The sequence below is a fragment of the Littorina saxatilis genome, linkage group LG8, assembly GCF_037325665.1.
Source record: "Littorina saxatilis isolate snail1 linkage group LG8, US_GU_Lsax_2.0, whole genome shotgun sequence".
Lineage (NCBI taxonomy): Eukaryota > Metazoa > Mollusca > Gastropoda > Littorinimorpha > Littorinidae > Littorina > Littorina saxatilis.
This window is the reverse complement of record NC_090252.1, coordinates 17,378,428-17,388,539: the sequence shown is the minus strand read 5'-3', so window position 1 is coordinate 17,388,539 and position 10,112 is coordinate 17,378,428. Positions and strand designations below refer to the sequence as shown.

Below are 10,112 nucleotides of genomic sequence, written 5' to 3'. Positions count from 1 at the left end.
TATATATATATATCTCAGCTACCTCTCATTGTTAACTTGTACAAGTTCGACTGTAGTTATTTTTGCTTGATTCAGTTGCTTTGTCTTTCTGCAGAAATATGTCAAGGTCAATGTGTGTGTGTGTGTGTGTGTGTGTGTGTGTGTGTGTGTGTGTGTGTGTGTGTGTGTGTGTGTGTGTGTGTGTGTGTGTGTGTGTCGATGAATGTGTCTGTCTGTCTGTATGTCTGTCTATCTGTGAGTCCAAAAGAGAACAGGAAAGTCATACCTTTGCTTGATTGCTGAAACACAACGCACATAAAGTATTATTCAAACCGACCAGAAAAAGGCAGACAGCTGAATGCAAACATATTTGATGCACACATTGTTTGTGTTGAATGTTGCAGTTTTTTTTTATCTTTTCTTTCCTTCTTTCTTTCTTTAATTTTCATTCGATTAAACATTTGCTTTTCATTCTTGAATTACTTTGTTTTTGTTCTTTATGAGATAAGACAAACTCTAAATCAAGATAGTCAACACAACCAACCAAACATCTAACAGATTAGCTTACCTGTCCGGGTTTTTTCACGACGACACAGCACAATGAACACAGTGATGACCAGGAGAACCGCCAGAATCGCTACAGCAAAAGCGATCAGCATTGGATACGTTGTCCAGACGTTGTCACCGTCATACGTCGGGGCGCCTGGAACCACACGAATAAAAGTCAGGCACGTCTTTTTGAACGAACGCTTTTCTTTAAATACCCACAATATTGAGATAAAACATAGCATCTGATTAAAAAACAAACAAACACATTAATCCTTGACAAACAGGCATGCAGTGCTTGCCTTGGTTCTTATCAAAATCGACATTATGTGTTGACTATCAAATGCATACATGTAAAACAGGCCAACCATAAGTTTAGACCTTTGAAACAAGGTATGTGGTTTTGACAAACGTGAGTGAAATACTCATATCTGCGAAATATGTTATATAATATTCTGTTAGTCAGTTGAGTGAGTGAAGGAGAACTTAATTTTACAATCTGTCACCCACCCACCCGTTCACACACACACACACACACACACACACACACACACACACACACACACACACACACACACACACACACACACACACACACACACACACACACACATACACATACATACATACATACACATACATACACACACACATACATGCATACACACACACACACACACACACACACACACACACACACACACACACACACACACATGCACTCGCTCGTGGAAAGTCATACAGTAATGCATGTAAAACACCCAGACTATTCTAACATACGATTCAGAAGGAAAACACATGTTACCGTCTGCAATGGTCACTGCAGTTTCTGATGCTAGGTCCACCACAGATTCGTTCTGAGTCGATGCCAACTCTGATTTTATGCAAAAAGAACATGACGTTGTCTTTTGAAAATGATAAACTTTGGATAACAACATACCTTGGAAATAATAGATTACGTTCTATAAGAATTAGACATTTGGCTTGTTCACTTTACTGACAGCTGAACGGTTTTTACAACACTTGCATGGTAGGGAAAGAACTATGTCTAACTGTTCAACTCCTTGAAGTGCCACACGAAGTTATTTTCCGTCCTTCTTAAAGTCTACCTTGCGCACCGACCTAACTGCATAGACCCAATGTCGAAGCTCAGAAAGCCTTTATTGACCATAAAGAAGTCACTGACTCATTTGTTTGGTTAACGAGATGAACACATACAATACACGTACGTCTTTTTTTAACAAATAGAACACAAAATGCCAGACAGGGAACAACAACAACAACGATAATAACACAACATGCATCATACCAACAATAGTCGTTTGTTCCGGAATTGCCGGTATTTCCAGTGTTTTGTTGACTGTTTTACTGTTGTTTAACTCGACCAATAGCATCCACTTTTCTCCCGCTCGGTCAACAGTTGATGTGACAGAGTACGTGTGTGACTTTGCGTCGCATCTGCACCCCGGAGACAACTTGTGGATGCACTTTCCCTTTTTTAATAGGAAAAAGCACAGAGTAGTAGAATGTATGTTTTCTTTGCTCATCATCTCTACAAATACGTTTCCATTCCCATTGTTTTTATCTACACATGTGTTGTTAACAGAAAAGTTCAAGGTCACTTCGGAAGTGCTTCTGTTCACCACAAAAACCTCAGAATAGAACACTCCACCTGGAAAGAAGAAAAAAACGTCATTGATGAGGGGTAATTATGTATTTAATTTGATTAAGGCTCAACATGACATATTGCTGAGCGCTTACAATTTTAACAGTTACATTTTCACAATAGAGTATGTAAATATACTTCCTTTTGGCAGAACTCTCCGTCCTTGAGCAGTGTACAAACACACACAATGTAAACCGTGCACATCATCGCATACTATGTATGTCTAATTACTTTGATGCCTTTGGACTTTATTTTCCATTAAATAATCAAAATCACACTTTTCATTAATATTGTAAGCACCAATCACTCAATTCTAATTGTCAATGCAATATGCGCTTGGTTAAAAAGAGGCACTTTATGTTAAACAAATAAATCCGTTGTGTGCATATTCTCTCATAAACACTTTTCATGCTAGAAAACGCACTTGTGTTAGAAATTTAGGGAGCTTTTGAAATTACTTTTTTTTTTCTTTTACAAGATAATCTCTCGATGAAACGTGACTATAAACACACGCGTACATAAAAGATAACCAAAATCGACACAAAATCGGATATGCAAATCTTAGGGCAAAGAACCATTGAATATATTATCATTTTGTATGGCCATCCTGCGGAGTTTAGGTATCATGGCATTCCGAACGAGTGTAACAGGCGTGAACAAACGTTACATAAAGGAAACCGCGGTTAACAGGCAGCTTGTTAAACGTTAAGGATATAAAGCTATTTCCGTCTGCACGAAAGAAATATAAAATACTTACAAGAACTCCCTGCGTGAAATAGCCACGTCGAAAGAACAACGTTGAGCGGATACATAATTGGTAGGAAATCCATGATCTAGAAAAAAAGAAGATCCACCCGAAATCAAGCGAATTCATTCAATGCTAACACAGGCCAGTTATAAACGGAAACAAACCAACTGTTACAGAATAGTTGTTTCATCAAACGTAGAGTGTGAGGCGTGATTTTCTCGTTTCTGATAAATAAAGTATCTTCCGCAATTGTGTCTCAATATGTATTTATCAGAGTGTTAAGAATCCCTAGTGTTCTTACAACGTTTAAATCATGCGCACGCGCGTAAGTGATAATCTCAGTTGGAAAGGGCGAATCTGCAACAACGCTGGATGTCATAAGAATGCACGCAGCGTGGCGATTAACACTCACTTGCTCTCGATCACTGCAGTCTTGGGCTTAGCATTGGGTCGAATCTGAAGAAAACATAATTATAACAATCTTATTTGAGACCCTCCACCACGGATTGAGTCGCATGTCACCTTTGCATGATTTTCATATTTTTACATTTGCCAAAAGAGATGTTTATGCCCTATCCAGTGGTGAAAACCGTTTTAGAAAAGATCGAAAACTGTTTGAGTTATAAACCTGTGACTAAGGTGACCCTCACACTGTTACCAGACACCCCCCGGACTTATATAAAGCCGAGCGCAGAACCGCGCAAGGTGACATGCGATTCATTCCGTGGTGGAGGGTACGTCACATTTACCAATTAGATTCTGAGAAGCCTTTTGCTAATAGTTCTCCCTTCGAAGAAGTATTAGGAAATCAACACAAGCACAAACATTGGAATATACAACACAAAACAAAACAAACCAAAACAAGTCGAGTAGGCAAAATTACTACATTTAGTCAAGCTGCAAAACTCACAAAATGAAACTGAACGCACTGCATTTTAAAAATGTGTCACCAAAACAAGACAGGTTCGTCAATCCCCGCGAGAAGGAAATCGCTCACCTTTTACGTGCAAAACGAAGTGAAATTGACAAGCCAGAAAAGCGCGGTAGCGTATTGCGCTAAGGAGGAAAACCCGCTTTTGTGTACAGTATTCTTTTTAACTTTCTACGCTTGTATTGAATACAACATATCATATCTATATGTTTTTGGAATCAGGAAATTATAAAGGATAAGATGAACTAATTTTTGATCGATTTCTCAAAGTTTGGTCGTGGAATTGATTAACCTATTTTCGTTGATTGTGATAACATTTTAATAGTAAACATAACATATGTATATATTTTCTGATTCAAAATGTTATGAAAAATACGATGCAATCAATTTGGAATCTCTTTGCGAGAATTTGATTCCAATGACAACTTTAATTGGCAAACTCATTAAATAATTGTTAAGCTTCCAAGCTGAAATAAATTACCAAAGTCCGGCCTTCATCGAAAATAAATGCTTGACCAAAATGTCAACACAATTGGTTGGAAAATGAGAGCGTGACAGTGCCGCCTTAACTTTCACAAAAAGCCGGATATGACGTCATCAAGACATTTATTCCCCCCAAAAAAGAAAATAATTGTGGGGATATCATACTCAGGAACTTTCATGTACACTTTCGTGAAGATCGGTCCGGTAGTTATCTCTGAATCGCTGCACACACACACACACACACACACACACACACACACACACACACACACTCACACACACACACACACACACACACACACACACACACACACACACACACACACACACACACACACACATTTTACATACATAAATACACCACAACCCTCAACTTGATTCCCCCTCTATGTTAACACATTTAGTCAAAACTTGACTAAAATGTAAAAACAAACAAACAAATAAACAAACAAACACAAAACGGAGATCATTACTTGTCCTTACATCTCGTACGTTATTCACAACATTATTATATGCTATATACTTCGCGTCATAAAAAAAAAAACTTGGCAGATGCGTTTGAGTACAGATCGTGTTGATGAGGCCGTTAATTGTAAAACCAATTATATGACTGGAAAGGCCATCCATTCCCCTACACCATTAAGCAAACAGATTGATTTTACATAAGGGTGAGTCTATACAGTAGAACCTACACCACAGACACCCCCAACAATCACATTTGCAAAAGAAAGGTTCCCGCGTTAACATCGACAATAAATCAGAAAAGCGTCAACGCAACCAGTTTTGCTAGTCCTCAGGACATGTAGATTCGGACAGAGTTTCTTCCCACACGCTGTCAAGACAATACCCGCGCGCGTCCCTGAATAGTCTGGTTTTATTGATTGCGAAAGTGCTGTGATTGCTGAATCTCTTACTCTACTTTAACTTCCATATGGTGCTCAGTTATGTGATACGTATCTATAAAAAGGCGTGTGTGTGTGTGTGTGTGTGTGTGTGTGTGTGTGTGTGTGTGTGTGCGTGTATGTGTATGTGTGTGTGTGTGTGTGTGTGTGTGTGTGTGTGTGTGTGTGTGTGTGTGTGTGTGTGATATAATTCGCTGACCATCATATCTATACATGTTTATTGAATTTTATGTTTTAATTTGTTATTTGTGTTATTTCTACCAGCGACTGCGATTTCTGTCTTGTTATAAAAATGCACGAGGCAGTGACGTGTGTGTGTGCGTGTGTGTGCGCGTGCGTTTTTGTGTGTGTGTGTGTGTGTGTGTGTGTATGTGTGTGTGTGTGTGTGTGTGTGTGTGTGGGTGTGTGTGTATGTATGTGTGTGTGTGTGTGTGGGGGGGGACTTGAGGCGAGGAAGCTTAAGTGTATACTGCTAGTTTTAGTGAATGTATTTTTATACTTATGCTGTCCAGTGTTGATTTTAAATTAATGTTGTTGACCAGTTTGTATACATGATGCGTGTGCTGGTGCATATGGCTTGATTGAAATGTTTCTTAACCGCAATGTCATCACAAATTCCCAACCTTGGGCAATTAAAGATTCTGTTTTCTGTATTCTGTATTCTGTATTCTGTATTGAAAACAAATCAATGTATATCCACAACTGTCAGTTTTATTCACCTATCTTGTCTAACAATGATGTTATGGTATGCTGAACGGTGTAGGTGTCATTCTTCTCAGAAGGCATTATGGGCGATGTTTGAAGCCGTTTATGTGATATGAGACAAATAACGGCACAATTCAGTTACTCCTCAACGCATTGCCTTCAGACTTGCGGTGATTTGAGGTAGCACATGTCGTCATTTAAGGCATTAGTTATGCTGTTATTTGACATAGTGTTAACACAGATAAAGATCGATGTATCAGACTGAACCGGAAACAAATGACAATAAGCAGGCTTTAACAACAAATGTAAGCATTTAGCAACACCTTAATTGTATACATATTTAACACAGGCCGCTCGCAGTGCACTGGTTTAAACGCGAACAAAAGTTTCCGGAAAATGCTCTTACAAGAGCCATGCTCAGTCAAACGTGTCAGCTGTGAGCTTTTCATAGGAGTAGGCTGTCATTTGCTGCCCGCGTACGAAAGAGCCTACTTCTTAACGATTATACTTTCGCGTTGAAATCCTCATAACACCCATGTCTGGTTAAGGATGTATATGAAATGTTAGTATGGCGCATCTGGTATTGTTTTTGAAGAATACAAAGCATTTTGTTTGTATTGAGTCTGCAAAGATCTATCGACTATTTTTAACTCTTTCTGACATGCCGCATAACAGCGTTACCAATGTCTGAAATCACTAACGAGTCCGTGTGTTTTACGACATGTGTTACCCATAAATCACCGAACGTGTGAAGGCAATGCGTTGTGTGGTTACTGAAATGACCCATTATTTTGTCCCATTGTCCGCTAACACGACTTCAAATCCCGCCATTAGGGGCCATTAAGGGAGTGACACCGGTGTCGTAGAGCATGTCATAACGTCATTGTCAGACAAGAAAGTGGAACAAAACTGACTGTTTTGGATACACACTTCGTTGTTCTGTTCAATGACATGCAGAGCGTGTTGCGTTTTTGTCGATTTTAACTCAGGGACCTTGCTTTTGGGAATTCGATGAATAGACATTACATTATGTAATTTCAATAGCTTTGTTGAATATTGTAGGTGAATGCATGGCCTTTCCAGTAATATAACTGGTTTTACAATGAACAGCTTCACCACAAAGATCGGCACTTACACGTATCTGCCTATTTCGTATGGCGGTAGTATATTTATGGCAATCGCGTCATCATTTCTTGGAAACTAAACATTGTGTAGGTCAGTCTAGTCATTGCTGAATAGATCAAGTTCTACGTTACGTGTTTGATTTTTCCTTCCGCATTTTAGTTACACCAAACAGAGGGGTGGACACTTCTATCGTTGTATGATGGACTCGGATCGTTCATAAGGTGAGAGGAGACAATAAGCAAACACCAAGAAACACACACACATACCTACACACACCTCACACATAAAAGTAACAACCGACATTTAGACGGGTGAACAGAAAACTAATACACAAGCCTGCAACATCGTTCCGTTACGGGCCGAAGCTTCTATTATAAGATGTTTGGTGGCTTGTTGACAGACCAGCTTTTTTGTTGGTCCAAGGGGACCATATCGTCTTTTGTTTCATCTTTATGGACCAAGGCCGAAGGCCAGAGGCCCGTGAGTCCCTTGATATTCATCCGCTGGGTCTTAATTGACTGAAATACAAGCCATATAAAAAAACACTCGTGTTGTAACCTCTATATATACGCCTTCATCATTATCTCAGATATCCATAGTAACAGTAGTTGCTGTTCAGGCCACTCAATTGGAGTGACAATTGTTGTTGCAACAATTTTGAATTTTGTTTACATCTGCAATAAAGAAATGGTCAACATTCACATTAAAAGAAATGATGAAACACATAGATACTAGAGGACACAACCTAGATTTCGAAACATGCAAACACAAAGTAAATACGAATGTTACGCGTGATTGTTCTGAAAAGTGACTATTACATGATTGTTCTGAAAGTCTACTATTTATTTCATCGTAATCATGTAAGCCCTCATACGTGATTGTTCTAAAAGCTTACTAATTTACATGATTGTTCTGAAACTCTACTAAAGGTAAACTTGCTTCACCCGTGAAATGTTGTCAGATATAGAACAATATGAATACCCCTGCCCAAGGAAGTTGGAGGGGGGGTATATAGGGGAAAGGCTCCTAATATGGACCGGCTCCTAATATGGACCGCCTCCTGTTCTGACAAACTAACGGCGCTAGAGCGCTCAAAACAGTTTCATTCGCTTTATTCACCCTCTCTGGATAAGTTGCACAAAACAGTTGCAGAAACACAAACCTCAAAACCGTTGGGCTTTTTCGCTTTTTTCACTTTTGGCAGCGTTCACTCTAAATGTGCCGCCTAAAACGGACTCGTTTCTGTCCACAGCCAAAGCTTTCATAACACAAAAATGGCTATATATGACAGCTAAGGCAGTATTTGTTATATTTTAACAGTGTGCACCCCGAGTTTCTACTGCAAACAAAAAATAATAGCAAAACCTCAAAGTATGTGTGAGTCCCCTAATATGGACCACCTTCAACAAATCGAAGAAAATAAAAACTAAAGGCAATTTTAATTAATTCATTAAGAAGCTTGCTGAAAATAACCTATAACTAGCCCTCGACATTTCAAAAACATATAACAAATAGTCTTTTTTTGTGGAAGTTGATAATTTCACTTATTTTCACTCTGTTTTTAATAAGCTTCCTCAGTTTCCTGGTGTGCTTCAAATAATGCTCTCATCAACCCGAAACAGCTAAATCTAAAGCATAATAGAATTAGTCTGACTTGCATGCTAAGTTGTATCATCCTATTTTGAAGTATATGGGGCTTTTTACGGTGATTCGTGAAGGCCGCTTCACTGGTCCATATTGGGCGCCCAGGCTCCTAATATGGACCATTTGTGATTTTTTCTGTATTTAATTTTTGCTGAAGGTCTATCAAAGCTATTTCACTCTAATTAGGCCTAACTGTTCAACTAAGAGAGAAGGACTACCAACCACAAAATGAAACTTCTTCGCAAGAAAACAAGCTAGTTATCAGCAATAAACAACAAGTCGCGTAAGGCGAAAATATAACATTTAGTCAAGTAGCTGTCGAACTCACAGAATGAAACTGAACGCAATGCCATTTTTCAGCAAGACCGTATACTCGTAGCATCGTCAGTCCACCGCTCATGGCAAAGGCAGTGAAATTGACAAGAAGAGCGGGGTAGTAGTTGCGCTAAGAAGGATAGCACGCTTTTCTGTACCTCTCTTTGTTTTAACTTTCTGAGCGTGTTTTAAATCCAAACATATTATATCTATATGTTTTTGGAATCAGGAACCGACAAGGAATAAGCGGAAAGTGCTTTTAAATTGATTTCGACAATTTAATTTTGATAATATTTTTTATATATTTAATTTTCAGAGCTTGTTTTTAATCCAAATATAACATATTTATATGTTTTTGGAATCAGAAAATAATGGAGAATAAGATGAACGTAAATGTGGATCGTTTTGTGGATCACACACCCGGCTGGTCATCTCTTCCAGCCTCTGCTCTCGGGGCGCAGGCTCAGAACCCTCAGATGCCGTACGGCAAGACTCAGAAACAGTTTCTACCCCCAGGCTGTCCTGGCTTTTAATAACCGGTAAATGAACTCTACAGACTGTGACACGTTTTAGGATGCTCTAGGAGTATGATTTTAGTAGCTGACATGACATACTGTGATATATAGAGTGGGTTTTAGCATGGTGACACCACTGTGACGCGATGAAGCCAGACTATGTTTTAGCAGCTGGTTATATTACCGGAATACACATCTAGTATGTTTTAGTAGTTTTAGTCGTTCTTTAACCCACTGTGATGTGTTGGAAGAGTTTATCCCAGCGAAGCTGGAGGTATCCCGTGAACGCTATACTGTAATCGATTTGAGAAATGTGCACACCGAATGATACATGATAAAGAAGGATTCGTTGTGCCCGGCTACGTGCTACAGTTGGAGATGGAAGTTCACCAAAAATGGGGACCATACTAACAAAAATACGGTGGGTAAAATAGGCGCCCCCATTTTTTCAGCAAACGCCACCCCAGGCCGCTTTGGACGGGTAGAAATTCCGTAGTTTCCAAGTCTATGGATAAAGCTCGCGTAAGAAGAATACGTCACGGTCGAAAGTCTT

The 10,112-nt window shown here is 39.2% G+C and overlaps 1 protein-coding gene and 1 long non-coding RNA gene across 2 annotated transcripts in view; both read left to right on the top strand.

Moving 5' to 3' along the window:
• The window catches only part of LOC138972959 (uncharacterized), a 281,386-nt gene that overhangs the window by 21,878 nt on the left and 249,396 nt on the right, over positions 1-10,112 (top strand). The window lies entirely within an intron of this gene.
• Positions 7,179-10,112, top strand: part of LOC138972947 (uncharacterized) — a 19,650-nt gene continuing 16,716 nt past the window's right edge. Inside the window, exon 1 of the mRNA XM_070345608.1 lies at positions 7,179-7,306. The gene's annotated coding sequence lies outside the window, so the exon portion shown is untranslated. The remainder of the gene's footprint in view (positions 7,307-10,112) is intronic.